Below are 19,423 nucleotides of genomic sequence, written 5' to 3'. Positions count from 1 at the left end.
CAGAAAAGTCTGTTTAGGATTTGTGATTTCTAACTAAAGAAAAAGATGCCAGTCCTGAAATTCTATTTTTTTATATCATTTTAGATTATTTTGCACTGTGTTATACTGTAAGCATATGTATAATTAAAGTGGCAGCAACAGATCCAAACATATGGATTTGTATGTTTTATGTTGGTCTTTGTTAAAAGGATAACAATCTCTGCAAACACGAACAAACCCTGTTGCCCTTCACTCTTCCCTCCCTCTGGGATTAGCATTGTCCTACCTGTAAAGACAGACAGTTTACTAAGATTTTTGATGTTTAAATTTACAGACATCTAAGCAAATGTTATAATTTTGCAGTAAAGTTTTATTTACACATGAACTTTTACTGTTTTGTGGTCAGTTAATTGAGAAATGGATGTCTGACTTAACAGTTCAGATAAAACACTACTAGAACAAAAATGACTTCTTCAGATAAGTCCCTCTACTTTATATATAGCTTATAAAGAGATATCTAATTGGGTCTATATCAATTCAAGAAATAATACTTCATTGCATTCCTAATTTGTTGTTTGGACATTGATTATCTCAACTTTAAGATAAATTTGTAAGCTATTTAGGCCCCATAATACCATCACAAAAGTGATGATGTTTTATCAAGTCCATAAGTGACAACAATACAATCTGTCTTGGGTGGTACCAAAGATCTGGGTAAAAGCCACCTTTAAAAAGAAGATGAAAAATGGAAAAAAAACACACACACATACACACACATACACAAAACAAACAATAACAAATAAACACAAACACAAGCAGGTAGCACAATTTTTTGGCTGTGCAGTTTTCATGTGCAAAGCCCACTCTGGGGCTCAAATGTGTTGGCAGCTAAAGCAGAGATGCACCCAAGCAAATTATAGCTTTGCTGAGGACAAGAGGAGGGGGGAAAGCACCATGTGTTTAAAATTAGAAACTCTTCTCAAAGCTGATGATTACAGTTAAATATAAATGAGGGAATCCAGCCCATGACTGTCAAACAGAAACAGCTCTATAGCCCTAAGGGCATTTCTTAAAATCTTATGAGTTCTAGCCTTTTGAAGTAGAGAAGAAAGGTGATCAGTCACGCATCCCACAATCATATAGGAAAAAAAATACTTAATAAGAGTCTTAAGATATTTGACCCACAAGATTTGATATAATATTCTTTATATACTATAAAATTATCTTGCTTGACTTCATCACAGGTCCCTGAGGAGTTATTGCATAGTCACTGCTACTCTGTTTTGTTAACTGCCCATTTTTTCCTTAAATGAACCTTGCTTAAGCTGCCTACTCATTTCAGCTTTCATAAAGGTCACTCATGATTTTGAAAGCACGGATAAAATACAATACTGGTATTCTTTGTCTGGCTTTTATGATTTACTCATTTCCCTGTTTGCTTGTTCCTTTCATTCTCTTTACTCCCCCTCTTTTCCCTTTTGGCTCATATTCATTTTGTGCATGGATGCCTGAGGAGAAAAAAAAATGCCTCATAGATGCTTTTTCTCTTTTAACAAGTTAATGAAGAAATAATAGTCCAGGATGAAGCTATATTAGAAGCACACAGTCTTTTTCTTTATCTGACATATACAAGCAGCCTTTTTCCTAATCAACAGCAAGGTATCTATCTAGAAATTCTACAAATTATACTTTTTTATTCAATGGATAGTCATTCAATCAAGATGAAATGCATCTCGGCCAAGAAAGGAGCTAAAATCTATCAGTCTTAAGTGATCTGAAAAAAAAATAAAAAATAAAAAATAAAAAGAATCAAAGAGTAGAACAAAAGTCAGGAAGCATATAGGCTTGTTTCTCTTCTTATTTGCATTTTTTTCCTCTGGTAATAAATTATGCCAGTATAAATGAGTGCATGACCAATGCCCGCGATTCATATTTATTCTTCTAAAAACCTACAGGAAATCACTCAAGCTATTGCTCTTGCAACTAAAACATCTGCACTGTCATGGATTTATTTCATATTACAGACTTAATTAGCTCATATGTGCATAAAATCTGAAGATGAAAAATGTCTTTCCTAATACGAGGAGGCAGGGTTTCAATGTCTCAAATCCTATTTATTTTCCTTTCAGAGACGGTACAGCATATAAAAAATCTGAGGGCTACATGAAAGACTACGTATATTAGAACTTAGGGTTCCTACAAGTAGGATTTCATGCCATGAAGTAATGATAAGATCTCCTTTGTGCAATTATTCACTTAAAGGAATTTTTACTTGAGGAGAGAAACTAACATATGGTTTAAAAATACAGTGGATACTTTCAGTGCTTCTACCAACTCTGGCAGCACATAATGTTATATTTACAGTTATATATTTTTGTTGTTGTTGTTGTTTTTTGGTTTTGTTTTGTTTGTTTGTTTGTTTTGTTTCTGAAGAGTGGACTCCAAAAGAAGCAGGGAAAGTATTTCATACAACATATGTTGGTACATGTTCTGAAAGTCAAGAAACTGAAAAGGGGCTTTTATTTTCTCAGATCTTTTGCAGTTACAATAATCTTATGTGATCTCTAGTTATTTATTTTTCAAGCAGCAATGATTTTTGAAGCCATCACTGACCCTTTAAAATTGGTAAAAGGTTTCCATTTGTTTCCAGATTTTAATGACTTCCAAAATGTCAACTTCAGTTTAAACGGTCAAAGCTCCCTCTCAGCCCCAAAGTAATTCAAACAAAAATCAGAAATATCCTCCTGAAACTCATTAATTTGACATGCCCAGACACAGTTGTTGGGATGGGTAGGGACACATGATTAGTGTAGCTTTATAGTGAAGAAGCTACCACATCACATTATGTGCAGGTTGCTCCACATCATATCTCCCTCAAACTCGTAGTCTCAGCCTGTCTAATAGGAGACACTGTCCTGATTTAAAAACGTATACACAATGTATCTACCTTTTTTTTTTTTTTTTTTCTGAGAAAGAAAAAAAAAATATTACCAAAATCAACAAGAGACTGCAACTTGATCCTTTGCTTGGCTGACAGGGGAAGAACTGATTTCACCCATCAGTAAAGATGGGAATGCAGGAAATGAAAAATACAATACAAAAATAAAATAGACAGTGACTGAAATTTTACATCTGGACATGCTCAGTGATGATCTGCTAGGATTTTGGCAGAGCATAATGAAGAACCATCTTCTTTGTGACCTCGCTGCACATTTTCTCTGCCCAGCTTGGCAGGCACATCTGCTCCTGGAACAATTTGCATGAGGCAAATTTTAATTGAGTCACTGAAACACATAGACACAGTCTGGAAAAAATTAAAAAATAGAACCCTGCTTTTTCACCAGAAAAAGAGAAAAATCCAAGAGTCAGAAAATAATAACTGGTCCAGTAATAATAAAGTATTTCCAATTTCTGCTGTTTTGTATATTTCAAAGCTAAATCCCTTCATCTTTCCTTTTCTAAATTAATCTTTTTATTTCCCACTGCAAAAAATATTTCATTATAGCATACACTGACATGTTTCTTTTCGTATTAGCCTGCCCTTCCAAAGTGAATGAATCTTGGCAATCAAGTTATCCAAGAAGTTCACCCAAACAAACCACTCATCGCAGTAAAATCAAAACCCAGCTAAGGATGACTAAATGCTAAAATTAAACAAAACAATTTCCATTTCAGTTTAATTTGAAAATAACAAAGAAAATACCAATATGAATATGAAAAAAATTACACTAAATAATTGTTCAGCTAACATTTTATTTAAATCTAAATGCTGACACTAAAGTTCCTGCTGAAGTCTTTACTTGCCCATGCTGCATTTCCTACATAAAAGTGAAAGCTGTTGACTCTTAACTGAAGTCCTGATCCTGTACACTATTTTAGGTGCACATATGTGTATGTATATATACATACACACAGAATAAACACTGCCCATTAACTGCCTAATCCCTGAGTTTTCGCAGCACTGTAAGTGATCAGCACTATCTCGAGATGACAAGCAGGTAGCCACATACAGTTCATGAGCAATTCACATCTGGTTACCATGCTGGGACTGCAGCATGTGGGCAGTCTGTTGAAGTGAAGATTTGGGGGTAATGCAAATTCTGTGTCAGAGAAAGTAAAGCAGCCAGGCTTTGAGAGCCGCATTGCAGCCAATCTTCTCTGGTAGTAAGCTGCACACCTTGCCCAACCCTGTCCCACAGCAGAGCAGATACAAGGAGTGTTAGGGTAGCAGACATTAGGGGTGGACATAGGTAGGAGCATTAGGAGCCTATCCATGAGCCCATTCAGAGTAACCCCTCAGAGGAGCCCTGCTAAACACACAGTACCTAATTTTGGCTCTTGCCCAAATGAAGGTGTTGAAATGTGGTTCATGCACCCACTGAAGGCTAGCCAGCTGAATCCACCCTATAGCTGAGCTGGTTGACATCAAACGCTGGTCTGAAGCTTGGGGAGATCCCTAGCCAGCTTTGCTGACTTGCAGAGACTGCCTGAGTTCGGGTGACCTACATATGCTCTTTGCCCTTGCAACAAAAGACACCAGTAACTTTCTAGGAAGGATTTTAGGCAAGCTTTCCAGTTGAATACCTCAAAAGCAAATACAATACAGTGGAGACACCACACATAGCTGATAGGTCTCATACAAGTTTCAAGGAGAGGTATACTCAGCTTTGAGGTAGATGCAGTGTAGGAACTCATCTATTTTGTCACAAGCCTCTGTCTCCCTCATGACATAACATGGGGCACACATTTCTTAAGCAAGCACTTGTTAGAGGTCCCTTACTGAGGACAGAGAATACCCAGTATATTCTGAATAAACCATTACCTCTTTTAAAGAGGAAAAAGGAAGTTAGCTTGCTTAACTGATACATTTAGATAGCATCAGCATTCTATTAATGGTAGAACAATTTCTTTAATAATTAACATATTTTTCACTTGATATACACAGAGTTTGTTTAACATGAAAATGTAAGTAGGAAAGCGAAACTCAGCAATACATTCCAGGAATGGGATAGGAGAAAAATGTAATTGTGAAATAGTGCTGAATTAATACTGCCATATGAGTTCTAATTTTTGCTCCTTCTAATTTCATTTAACATTGTTTTGTCAGAGTACTGAAATGCTTCAAAAAAAAAAAAGTCTTTATGTTTTGTGTACAATTTTTTTTTTTCAGGCATATCTATACATTTATCCATAAAATGCAATTATACACCTAAAAAAGGAGCCGCCTATTTTTCATCTTGCTTTATTTAAATATTCTGACAATTCACTGAAAATATTGCAACGTGCACTATGGTTTTCATGCAGTACTGCCTGCAGACCCATTAGGAACAGGAAATTGAGTCAAGAAAGCATGCAGGTATACACAGTGTTTTCTAAATACAGAGATCAGGCCAAAAGCCAGCACACTGTAAAATGGGAAAGCATCCAAAAGAGAGCTTTATGCTGTTCTCAGGCATAAATATTTATCAACCAGTGCAAGAGAATGTGACATTCCTCTGCAAGCAAAGAATTTGCTCAGAAAGCATTCCTGAAGAGACAGAGGGGATGGAGAAAGAAGAAGGGAAAAATAAAAGACCAAAAAAAACCTGTTGCCTTTATGATGTCAAGCTGGGTTATAGCATAGAGCCCCAACTAAGAAGCTGAACTAATCACTGTTACTTTTGTTGTAAGGGAGAATGAAGCCTCTTCCAGAACACCAGCCATCTCCATTACTTGCCAGCCACTGAGTGAAGCACAACCAAAACGGCAAAAGACCATTACACAACTTGAAAGCTCAAGATAATTTACAAGTTGATGCATGTGCTAAATGAAAACAAGCAGACTGTGAGCATGCACCACACTCATCTCATTAAAGCATTACACACCTTTTCTAGCTTTCATTTACTTTCCTCTCAGAGAAACACAATCAGCTTGCTTAGTTTCCTAATGAGTATAATAGACAATCATGTAAAGTAGACTATTGCTTGGCAAAAATACAGCAGGGAACTGCAGGCAGTCTATTAGATGTAAACTTGCTTAATTCTTTAATTATGTGTCTTTGATCAAAAGCAGCTCACTTGGAAAGAGTTTTTAAAAAGCAAAGTAATGAGCGCTCACCTTTCATGTACAGCATTGACTGTTAGGCCAACCTGATATAACTGTGGTATCACTGATTGTATGTCAAGCACACCACTAAAAATTGAGATAATAAATGTTACTTACAGCTATTAAAGCTTTTCTTTTTTGGAGACACAGGCCTGTAAGAGCTGTTCTGCACTTTTAGCTTTTCTTTCCATCTCTGTCAAGAATCTCAGTGAATTTTTAAAAGAGATAATTGAGGCCATTTATCATTTTTTTCTCTGCTTTGTCCTCAACCCCTTTCCTTTCCTCATTAACCTCAAAAATCTCTATTGAAGATCTCTTTCCTATTACTTCCAACACTTTACTGTTCCTTGGACTTCGTCTTCTGACAACCCTTAATCTAGACACAATCTCTTCCAGCCTCTCCTACCTGGTACCTATTTATCACACACAGCTATTTCCTTCTCATCTCCTTCCTACCTCAAACAAAATGTCTTCAAACATTATTTTTTTTTCTGTTCAGGTTTGGTGTCTTAATGTTAACCTCCTCAAACTCAGCTATTCCCACACTAAGGTCATGATCCCAACAGGGACTATGAAAGGCACAAAAGAGTTGGAAAAAAGAAAAAAAAAAAAAAAGTTAATGTCATTTGGTACCCAGTTTTTACAATCACACTAAATTATTGGCCTGGAAATGGTGTGAAAACTGGAAAAGCTTCAGGAACCCCTGCTATAACTTAGAATCATAGAATCATTTAGGTTGAGAAAGACCCACAAGATCAAGCCCAACCATCACCAAACACTACCAAATCCACCACTAAACTATGTCCCTATGCGCCACATCCACACGTTTCTTAAACACCTCCATGGAACCACTCTTTTCATGAAGAAATTATTCCTGACATCTGATCTAAACCGCCATGGCACAACTTCAGGCTGTTTGCTTGTGTCCTATCATTTGTCACCTAAGAAAAGAGACCAACAGCCAGCTCACCACAACTTCTATTCAGGTAGCTGTAGGGAGTGATGAGGTCTCCTCTCAGCCTCCTTTTCTCAAGACTAGATAATTCCAGTTCCCTCAGATGCTCCTCGTATATCTTGTTTTCTAGTCCCTTCACCAGCTTTGTGGCTCTTTAAATGCATTCCAGCAACCCAATGTACCCAATTGAAATGAGAGGCCCAAAGCTAACAAGGTACTTGAGGTGCAGTCTCACCAGTGCTGAGTACAGAGGGACAGTCTCTTCCCTGGTCCTGGTGGCCACACTATTTCTGATGCAGGCCAGGTTGCCATTGGTCTTCCTGGCAACCAGGTCACACTGCTGGCTCGTGCTCAGCCAGCTGCTGACCAGCACCCCCTGGTTCTTTTCTGCTGGGCTCTCTTCCCTGAGCCTGTATCACTACATTGGGTTGTTGCGACCTGAGTGCAGGACCCAGCAGTTAGCCTTGTTGGGTGCCATGTGATTAGACATGGCCCATTTATCTAGCTTATCCAGATCCCTCTGCAAAGCCTTCCTACCCTCAAGCAGTTCAACACTCCCACCCAATTTGGTGTTATCTGAGAACTTAACTGAAGGTGTACTTGATCCCCTCGTCAAGATCATTGGTAAAAAAGTTAAACAAAACTGGCCCCAATACTTAGTCATGGGGAACACCACTTGTGAACTTCTTTCCTACTAAGCATAAACTAGCTTCTACCATCTTTCACCAGCCAGCACTCCAGTCTACGTTGTCAGGGACCAGCAGTGAAGTCAGCAGTCACACAACTAAAGCAGAGAAATGACCATCAAGTGGCTTTGATCCCAGTCTGAAAAAATTTGATGGCCAGTAGGGTCTACAGTAAAGTAAAATCCCTTTTCAAAGCAGGAAAAATGGAACTTAAATTAAATTACCTAGATATTTTGAATAAAGGATCTGAACGATTTATCTACTTCTCTTAAGTGCATTTCTACTAACACATGTGGCCATGAATAAATTTACTAGATGCTCATTTTTCTTGCTATTTCTCCTCTATATTAAAGTATCAGCAAACTTATGACTGATATCAAAGTCAGGACTGATTCACACTGCCTACAGGAAGCTAGCTTCCCTAGGGAATAAAAATAATAAAAAGGCAGCTAGGAGACTGAAATTTGGGGGAAGCTTAAGTACAAGAATGAATAGCAGTGGGCTGTGCAGCATTCCTGCAGCTAACTGCACATCAGGAGAATCTGTAGGTTCTGATGCATGGTCCTTTACAGAAACCTCTGTTCTTCTCCTGCAAGTATATCTTATACACAGCAGCCTGTCAGAATATTAGGCATCACAACTTGAATTTCTTCTAACTGATCTTTAATGTATTTTTTTTCTATAAATGACAAAAAAAAATAAAGTTACAAAACACTTTAAAGTATTAGATTCAGCCCAACACTTATCTAAATACTCCTTCTGGTCTACAAAACCGTGTGATTTGCCTCCATGGTCAGATCTGTGTTATAAGGTTTCTATAGGAAAGAGAATATACTGGAAAGAAGTTCCTGATATGTCTTTATTCTCCATACAGCCAGCCAGCCAGATTACTGTTTAAAAATAATAATAATAATAAAAGATTGCTTTAAAGATTTTTATGAGGGCTTACCAAAAATGAGACTCAAATCAGAAAAAATAAAAATAAAAATAAAAGATATGTACACTTCTGAAAGCCTGTTTTAACTCCACATGTTCAATTATTGAAATTCCATAGTCCAGAATCTGTTCCAGTTCACAGAAATAACAGACCATATTGTTATATTGTTTCTATTTGCAGTTTCTCCTCTATTTCAAACATGATGAGCCAATTCTCTGATACCCTTATCGGGACACATCTAAACCAACATCATGTTTTGCCACAACCCACCTCAAAATTGCCTTTTTGTGCAAACACAAATATAAATTACTAGAAGATCATCAAGATTTATCATAAATTTAGAATCAAGGATGAGTTTTGGCCATCCATGAAAATTTGATCTTGTTCTGTTTTTTCAAGATAGATTTTTTTGGACAGTGTTCAGCAACATCTCCAAGACATTAGTGGTTTCTGACTGGTGGCTGTTCATCATGTAATTTACATTAATGATAATTTGCAGGAAAAGAAACAGAGGATTTTATAAAAGATGAAAATGTTTCAAATATTCTTGTAATTCAAATTCCACTTGCTTTTCAAAATCACAAATTACATAATTAAAAAGCAGTCCAAGTGCAAGTACCAATAATATGTTAAAGAATGAGACTGACAAGAGTAAGAATTGCAATTATGACATGCACTAAACAATTGTGTTCCAATGTAAACAAACATTTATTTATTTATTTTATCACTGCAAATTAATAGTATTCGAAAAGTAGGAGACTTCACTTCCATATGATTTCCAGTTGCCTCTACCTAGGGTCTCTAGGAAATGGATCCTGTTTTATTTATTTTGAAGTCATAAAATCACCACAGCTCTCCTGCCTGCTTAGGCACATACAAATTCTTCCGACAAAACTGGCTTAAGAGAGTAAAATTGAGTACTAGCTGCCTGTAGCAAAATGAAGCAAATAGTTTTCACCAAATGAACAAGGAGATTCCATTCCATCTCGATCTGGACTGACATACCTTTGCTGTTCAATCAGTGACACGTGCAAATCTACCAAAGGCAATAGGAACAGCAAAGAGCTCCTAATATAAATGAAAGGCCTGGGTATGACACTGAAGACACACTCAATTTTTTTCTTTTTTTTAAATAAGATGCAAAATACAGTTTGTCTCTTGAGAGTCCAAACTACGTTTACAGGGATGATAGCTAAGAGAAAATGGTTCTAATAGTAGTCTAAGCACTTTTGATTACACAGCCCTCAAAGGTAATATGCAATTGTAATTGTATTTCAAGTTCACAGTAAAAAATAACACAGGAAAACACTGATCTTTCTATTCTAAAATATGACTGTAAAAATGCCAGTGTGAGATCTCAGTGACTGCTCAAAATGGAAGTAAACATCAGTGTTTCTGCATTTTCTTTGAGTCACTAATGTAACCCAGAAATCTAATTTTCTAGTGTCTTAGCAGTTTTACAGAAGCAGTGCAACCCCATGATTTTTCTCACTTCGTGATTTACTCATCTGTTGATTTCTGCACGACTTCCTCTCTTCTGCAATGCTGTTTTTGCTTCATTCTATGCATCATGGTTAAAAAAGAAAACTTAAGAGCCCAGAGCCCAGTGTAATTCAGCTAGTCATCTCCTCTCACATAGTTAACTTGCACATATAGGAATAAATGAATAATAATAATAATATAAAAGTAAGCATACACTTCTGTCAACTTACAAATGTGTTCATGAAATACAGCAGGGAGATGCACTAACCTACTGGCATGTTTTGTCTCCACTGTGGAAAGATCACCTCCAGCTTTGTCTTCATTGCTCATAGTAGAAAGTTTTGTTAGCACATTCATTCAGTCCTCTGCACTGAAACTCTGTGGTAGCCTCTCTGATTTCATGTATTTCATTGATTCATTTCACTCCTAAATAAGGAGCGTGATCAACCAAGTTTCTTCTGTCAGGAATGACGAGAGAACATTTCTCCCATGTAAAGTAAGCCAGTACAAAACAGAACTTCTCATTGGAGGTTCGTATTTCTCCCTATTGATGACAAAGGGCTTGATATTTAAATTACCGATGTTTAAAGAAACTAAGATCCTAACTCCTGGGCCTTGGAAAAGCACCTCAAGTCAAGTGGGATCAACCTTGGTCCTAAACACTGCTGGCAAACTGAAAGGGCAGCCCTGGCCTGGATGGTCATCTCACGAAATTTCACAAAGATTGTCAATTAATTTGAAAGTGTTCATTGCATGCTAAAGATATCTTAAGTCTTTTAGTTCTTCTGAAATGCTTCTCATACAACCTGTTCTTTCCAGTAGGCTTTAGAGGAAAAAAAAGTTTAGAGGAAGGAAAAAAATAGAATACACATATCTGCTTGGCCCTGGCTCTTACAGGATTTCATAACCAAATATTTTTTTTAGTTTTTCCCTCACTCCCCTCTTTTTCCACTGACTTCCTCATTAACCACTACTAGGGACATGGATATAAATTACTAGAAAAGGAAAACTTTCATTTATCGATAATATGAGAAAGGTGTGGGAAAACAGCTTACCTAAACCAGAATGGTAGAGAAGAAGAGACAAACTTCCTTTCTTTGAGTAAAGGCATGAATACTTCATCTCTCCCTGCTTTCACTTCTTTTAATTCCTGTATATGAATCAGTAAATGTTCTCATGTCCTGACTTTACATTGCAATGTAATGGCTGTAAAGTCATAACCTAATAGTCAGAACAAAAGACTGAGAATATGGGTTTTGTTCCCCTTCGTGATCCAAATAAGCTGAACTTATTAGTCTTTTATCTTTTCTATGCCACTGTTTCCATGTCTGCATAATATGGATAATAACATAAGGTTACTGGAAAGTTTAATTCATTAATGTGTGTAGAGTACTGAGCAATTCTTAGAATGGCACTGAAGAAATGCAAAATATTATTAAATTGTCAGTTATTTTCCTATAAAATTAGATCCTTTTGTCTAAGTAAAATTAATCAGTATGACAAGAAGATTGAAAACCTTTGAGTGTAACATAAAAGACTGCTTATAATGACGAAGTTGTCAACTGACACCACGTACTGCAGAAACTGTGATTCAAATAGACTGTAGCATGCCAACAAAGCATTATTTTGGCTAGCTTAGCTCACAATTATTTGTATTCCAGTGTTACTATCATGCCAAAAAAAAAAAAAGTCCAAGAGACAAAGAAAAAAATGCACCCCTGAGAAATCTTTACCAGTTTGACAGATAAAAATACATAGCTTCACTGCTAAAAGTTGGTTGGATATTACAGGAGTTAAACTTCAGAGTTCTTCAACAGATATTCAAAACTATTAAAGCACAAGTTTCAAGGAACTGCACCCAGAGACATGAACTCTCAGAATTACAGAAGATTATTAAAGAGACATTTGATACCTGTAAAAGAAGGCTAAGGTTTTATCTCACGGGAGTTCTGGCAAGCAGTGTGCCTATGTGTTATAATAAGGAATGACTATAAGACATGCAGCACACTGGGAATAAGCAGAAAGTCGACAAAGATGATGAAGGGCAGATTTTGACAACGACTTTTTTAGTCAGGCTGAGTTCCTTATTACAGAAAGTACGTTTGAAGAAGGTAGGTTGTGGGCCAGAGTGCTAACATTAATTAATAATCCAGATATGCAGGAAAAGTACCACATGTTCTTTTAACCACCTCACTTTAGAATGGAGCCATGGCAGAAACTCACTATGCCACTATGCCTCCTACTTTCCTAATCCCTAGACGTGATCACAGAAATTTGGCAACACCACTTCTTCCCTAGCAGTGAATCGTACAGTGAATTGTACTGAGGGCGAGGCTAGTGTGTGAACGAGTAGTTAAAATTCCTCTCACCGCATCTCTTACCTTCAAGGGAGCAACGACCAGATGTTACCTTTAACATAGATGTATTGCCACTGAGCCTCAGCCACTGTTTGGTTCTCCAGCTCCCATAGCAACTGCTATTAAGTGCTAATAATATGATTAGGAGAAAAGAAAACCGCTTGAATGACTAAAAAGTGACAAATAATTTACACCAACTCTGATAAGGGTACATATCTTCACACTTGGTGTTCTAGAAAATCCAACTGAAAACACTGTTGATGACATGAAGAGAAAAGGAAAGAAGTACATCAAATAATGCATGGTGGAATAAATATTGCTATCTTTTATTTGCTGCAAGGTAGCGCTCTGCTAGATAGCAGAGTGACGAGTGTGCCTTAAAAAAAGTATAGATCGATTGATAGATAAGAGAACTGAAAGACTTGCAAACCAAGTGATCCTATCTACAAGCAAAGTATTGGAATTCCTGTATAAAATGTTCAAGCTGGGATATTTTATGATCCTACTAAAAAGGAGAAACAGTGACAGCACAAGGAAAATAACACATAGTTGCAAAACAAAATTCAAGACTGTAACTCAGCTGAGGTCTGCTGATCCCACAAAGCACAAAAACACAACTCAAACAACTCCTGAATGACAATGAATGACTGAATTCCAGCCTCAGTATTTCAGCTGAAATCAGGATGCAACATAAACCAGCAGAACAAGACTCTTAAATCTGTTTCTTACAGTCTGCAGGTGAAAAATGTCAAAAAGCCAAAATGGCAGCAGCTACCATTTGTGAATTTTAAACAGATAATTAAATGAAAGAAAGGTTCCTGTACACAGGCAGGAGTTTTAAAAGGTTAATGAAGGTATAATAAAGATGGAGATCTGACTATAAATGCAATAGTGTCTTGGAAAAACAAATCTTAATGATGGGCAGAAAAGAAAGCTGATTAAAAACATTTCTGTTGAACTCTCGCCTTCCCCCTTCCAATGCCCTTTTTCTTTTCATTTATTGAAAATATTTACATACGTAAGATATACATACATATAAAATTGGCTTCTAAATACAGAGAGACATATCTAAAGATATTTTTCACCACAAAAGATCACTCAGCTGAAAACTCAGGCAGAATGTAAATATTTTTCAAAGACAGAGTCATGCAGGATCGCAAGCTGTGATCATCTCTCACGACCCATTCTGAGTCAGTAAGGCCACTAATAGCATATATGCATGTTTATGCCCCCCCCCCAAAAAAACAAACAAAAAAAATTTGTTTACTTCACCCACCTTGCCAAGTGTCTGTCCCAAGCTGAAAGTTTATGAAGCTTTCAGCGTCTGTTTTATCTTCTCTCAATATTTTGAAACTATCTGAATGTATGGATGGCAAAAAGACTTCCACGTTATTATTTTTATTTTTATTATACTTTACATATTACTTTTCCAGTCAGGCAACTTGGGTGGTAGGGGAGGAGGTAAATACAAACTCCTTCTCACTGACTTTCAGTTTGCAGGAGATAGATATCCTGTTTTCCTCTATCCTCAGATTCACCTGGAGCACTGCATTCAGCTCTGGGGCCCCCAGCACAAGAAGGACATGGGTGTATTAGAATGAGTCCAGAGAGGGCCAAAAGATGATCAAGGGGCTGGAAAACCTCTCCTATGAAGACAGGCTGAGGAGTTGAAGTTGTTCAGCCTGGAGAAGAGAAGGCTCCGAGGAGACTTTATAGCAGCCTTCTGGTACCTAAAGGGGGCCTACAGGAAAGCTGGGGAGGGACTCTTTGTCAGGGGGTGTAGTGATAGGACAAGGAATAATGGCTTTAAACTAAAAGAGGGTAGATTTAGATTAGATGTAAGGAGGAAATTCTTTACTGTGAGCGTGGTGAGGCACTGGCACAGGTTGCCCAGAGATGTGGATTCCTCATCCCTGGAAGTGTTCAAGGCCATGTTGGATGGGGCTTTGAGCAATCTGGTTTAGTGGGAGGTGTGGAGGAACTATGGCAGAGGTGTTGGAACTAGATGATCTTTAAGGTTCCTTCCAACTCAAACCATTCTATGATTCTATGATTCTATGATTCTATGATATTTGATAGATAGCAAAGACACTTGTTTGTCCATAGTAAGATTTACAAAAGGCATAGCAGTGTTTGGGTTAACACAATAGGCACTAGGAACTGTATCTTTGGACAAACACCATCTTAGGGAATAGTTTTCATTCTTCTCTTGAATAAATAAGTATAACATTTTGTCATTTTGTGACAGTGTCAGGTTATCCCTAAATTTCTCTTTTTTCATGAAAATATTATATGACAAAGTACATCCTGTCTCCTACTCATGGAGTATCTCAAAAGATCTAAACAGTCTCCAAGGTTTTCTCTAAGTGTCTAAAATTTTTACATTGGATTTCATGCTTAGAAGAATTCATTTAAAATACTTTAAATTGCAATCTCAGTGAATTACAATCATACAAAATGACAAAAAATGCAGATGTATTAGATTGTACAAAACCTGTTTATGGCATTACTGCTTTCCCTAAGGCTCTATCTTACGAAGTATGCTTTGAAAGATTGAAAGCTCTTTTGAATCTAAGTACTACAGTGTCTTTTTATAGACTGTAACAAGTACTTATCCTGTATATTGTATACTGCTGTAATAATGTACTGAATTATGTAAATAATAGTTGCTTAAATCTACCTTCTTCTTTCCATGGAAAACAACCTAGTGATATTCCCTGAAAAGGAAACAAAAGTAAGGAGCTTCAAAAAATATTTTTACTGACAGAGTGGCCAAAGCATAGGGTTTATGTGAAAGATCCTCTACCTCCATAACTAAGTGGCACTATCTCAGAGGATCTGAAAGACCTAAGATTTATGTTTAATGTTATAAGTCTTTTCATCAACACAGAGAGATATAACTCAGCAAAACCTGCCTAGAATTAATGGATTGGGTCCAGAAGCTGAAAGGTGTGTGGACACAGACAGGTGAATTTAAGACTATTTTGTATATCTGAGTCTTTTTTAAGAGTATTTGGTTACCTAGTGGTGTCCAAAATAGGCTAGAAAGAACTCAAGCTGCTAACATTTATGTCTCCTCCCAGAAGCAACAGAGACTGTCTTCAAACACCAGCAGTAACGTCTCCTTTTCCTAACTCTGGCTCCTCATCCTGGAATAGGAAAGCAGTAGTGTAAAAAAAACATAAGAGTGATCCTAACCTTCTGAATACTTTCTGTGTGGGAGAAATTTAATATGTAGTAGGTTAGCATACATCGCACAAGGAGTGCAGAGCGTCCTTAATAAATTTCAGAATTGGCAAGCATATTCTCACTGATTTCATAATTGCCGACAGTTGTCAGTTGGCTGAGGCTAAGTTACAATATGATTGGAGTTGAGAGCAAGTGAAGTAGGGAAACTGTTTAAAAAGGGAAAAGGAAAAGAAAGGCGTGCTGTGGCATCAAATGTGGAAAAAAAAAAAATCAGTTCAAAAAGCAGCATCCCAATGCTCATGATGGTACTAATAGTGGCATAAGCTATAACGCAGCACCCTTGCAATATCTGTCTGTGGAAGAAAAAGGGCAGTCACCAAAGTAGTATCCAAGTCAACCAAGCAGCATACAGTGTGCATACATGATTTATATACAAATAGGAGAGTGAGCTTGTTATGGTGTGCAGACAGAAGTCCCAGCTTGAGATTTTGGTAACTCAATAGGCCACAAGAAGCTAATGGACGTGACATGAGAAACTGTTGGACAAAGAACCACGAGAAGCTGACCAAAGTTACACAGTGGTGTGTGGAATGCCTGGATGTCACACATGGTAAAGGGGAAATGTGAGAAACTTGTGAGAAATGGCTAAACTGCACAAACCTTGGAGAGGAGCACTAGGGACCTTTAGTGGAGAGCCGTGCAAGGCCATATCAAGTAACCACAGGTAATGCCCTAAAGACCCAGATTACCTAGGCAATTATATTATAAATACCAAGTTTGGCTATGGGTGTAGGGCAGGAGGTCTGAGGCCAATAACTGTCAGGGACAGGGATGTCAGGACTGTCTGGTCCCTGGATAGACCACATGTGTGTGGCCATCTACCGATTCGTGTGTGTGCATGCATGTGTCTGTGTCACTGTGTGACTACCAGCAAGCTCTTGTTCTCGTAACTGAATGGGAGAAGCAAGGCTGAGCTGTCTGTGCTGTTTGTGTGCAAGTGCTCATACCTGCTCCATATATGTATACATATATGTATACATATGTATACATATACGTATACATATATACATATACGTATATGTATATGCATATATATATATGTTCATGTGTGTGTATAAATAGGTAGACAGATCAAGAGGTAGGTAGATAAATGTTAAAGACAATATTGGTAGTAACAACATTTTTGTTCACCTTGAACTTCTTGCTTATACTTTACAGAGAAAAGGATGTACTTTGGGAAAGGACAAAAACTTCATGTTACAAGTGTCACTGAATGTACCACACTAAGGCGTAAAGTGTGTATTTTTAGATAAATAGATAAAAAAATAATTTGTTTGAAGGTTTTTGTTTTGTTTTGTTTTGTTTTGATGAATCATTACTTACTCATAGAGGCAGGAAGGACAAGATCAACCTGAATAGATCCACAGCCATTCCTTTTCCTAGTTTTTGACACTGTTTTCAAATACGTCACTGAAAATAAGAGTAATTTAATGGTGATAATGTATTTCTAATGAATCCAAATACATTGTGATGACACCAGCTTTCATCTCAAAGATAGCATATCAATAGCACAACCTTGTCATGAGAACATCCAGGGAAATTTACTGATATCAGCATACCAAAATAATTAGTGCATTATTATTTACTTCCTGCATCCGTGCACTTATTTCTGTTTTTGCCTATGTGAGTACACAGAAATAGCACTGTTATGCCCCATAACACCATTCAGTTGGAATTATATTTGTGCAATTCATAGTGTCATTTTACATGAGAATCAAGTAAGTAAGCACGTTAGATGGATGCCCTGAGTGTCATTCTGCCTACTACAAAAGAAATCAGAGGACTGAATCCGCAGAAACAACTTCCTTCAGAGCTTATATATCACAGCACATAGTGGCCACTCTGTGGGTAGAGCTGTCACAGCTGGATGCCCAATTAGAGACCTCCAAGGCTGGCGTCCTGTAACTATAATTTTTAACTCTGTTTCAAATGCCTGTGGGATCTCTGTATCATCTTTGGTTTGCTTCCTTTGCCACAGCCTTTTAATGGAAATTTATATTACACTACACAAAAAAATTAATGAGATGAATATAAATAAATGGCACATGTGTAGAGGCATTGAAGAAATACCGATTTTTTTTTTCTTCCTCATAGTATTAATTTCAGATGTGCCTCTTAAACACTGAAAAAAAAAAAAACATACCACTTAAAATTTAAAACTAAAATGTCTTTATAGTAATTATAATGGAATAAAATAGAAGCTGTGAACCTTAATACTACTGTAGAAATGTACAGCAATACAAAAGTACAGCAATAGTCTCTAATACTACTGTATTCTAATACTACTGTATAAACTTCAAACCTAAGTTCTCCATTTTGCAGATGCTAGCAGATGAGAGCCTATCTGAGCACAAAACAGCACTTGCGGGGGTGACAGTAGAAAAATCTGTCACTCAAGACACCACCATGCTGCTATAGTCAACTTTAAATCCAAATGCTGGATGCTTCATGGTGCACTAAATAATAAAGCACAAAAGAAGTCAAGACCAAAATAAATAAATAAATAAATGTTTGCTTGTTATCCCTATTGGTCAGAATTTCAGCTGGCATATTTCAATACATTTTCATTGACCTCAGCATAGGTATGCTGAGTTATACTACCCACTTCTTTGCAGATGCCATTCACAATTTCTTTCTCCTCAGGTATATATGATACTAAAGCTGCATGAACTATGAAATTACACATACACACACACACACATATCACAAGTAACCTATCTTCAGAATACAATTATTAAAACCAGAAGTGTAGAGACAGGCAAGATGATTGTATTCAGAATATATAATTTGAAACCAAAACTCTGACTGTGAAATTGGTTTGATCTGTAGACAAATGTCAGCTCTGTGCCCTATTAAAATTGCAACTGTTTTAAAAGGACATATCAGTGAGCCCTGAAATGTTGAATAAATGTTAATTGGAAGTCAAAGAAAATATCATGAGTAAAATAAAATATACAAAGAAAAAACACTTTCTATCTGTAACTTAATATCAGCTGGATCACAAAAAAAAAAAAAAAAATCATTGCCAGATAGTCAGATTCCATCTCAAAACAAGACAAGATGGATACTGGAGCACAGTTCAATTTTAATGAGCATAATCCTGATTTGTTTTATTTTTTTTTCAAGTAGCTATAGTGAAAATATACTACTTTTCAAGGTTTAGTTGCATGATTGCATTGATTGTTGAACAAATTATTAGCAATCCTACATATGCTTAGCAGTGTAAAAATGAATTGCTACACCATAGTACATCCATGTAAAGCACTAAGGATTTGTATAATCTAATTAGAATGAGGAAATAACAATTTGTAATGTTCTGCCTTTTTATTATTCATCCAAGACTTAGTATTATGAATGATTTTTTTTTTTTTTAGTATTTCAATCATTATTCTTTAGTACACTTGTACAGTTTGACAGCAGCAATTTAAAAATGAAGATAGAAGAGGGATTTGATTTTTATTTTTAATTATGGAAATGCAATCTTCTTCACATCTACTTTCAAAATGATGACTAGAGGCTATTTGTTTAAGTGAATGGTAAACACTGTGAGGAGTGACTAATCACATTTACTGCAGGTACTGTATAACTTATCAAATTATACTAAAAGGATAGTAGTTCACATAAATGTAGTCTTTTCTTTTTATAAACAATTATATATAATACTATGGGGAAAAAACAGCAGAACATTGTATTG

At 36.6% G+C, this 19,423-nt stretch overlaps 1 protein-coding gene across 5 annotated transcripts in view; it reads right to left on the bottom strand.

The window, feature by feature from the left end:
* Window positions 1–19,423, bottom strand: part of TAFA5 (TAFA chemokine like family member 5) — a 432,306-nt gene that overhangs the window by 125,509 nt on the left and 287,374 nt on the right. Inside the window, exon 3 of one of the 5 annotated variants that reach the window (XR_014578643.1) lies at window positions 17,053–17,139. The exons of the other annotated variants lie outside the window; for them this stretch is intronic. The gene's annotated coding sequence lies outside the window, so the exon portion shown is untranslated. The remainder of the gene's footprint in view (window positions 1–17,052; window positions 17,140–19,423) is intronic. 5 annotated transcript variants of the gene reach the window in all.

This window comes from Anser anser, assembly GCF_964211835.1.
Source record: "Anser anser genome assembly, chromosome: 1".
Taxonomy (NCBI): Eukaryota; Metazoa; Chordata; class Aves; order Anseriformes; family Anatidae; genus Anser; species Anser anser.
The sequence above is the reverse complement of the archived record's forward strand: the minus strand, read 5'-3'. Positions and strand labels throughout refer to the sequence as shown.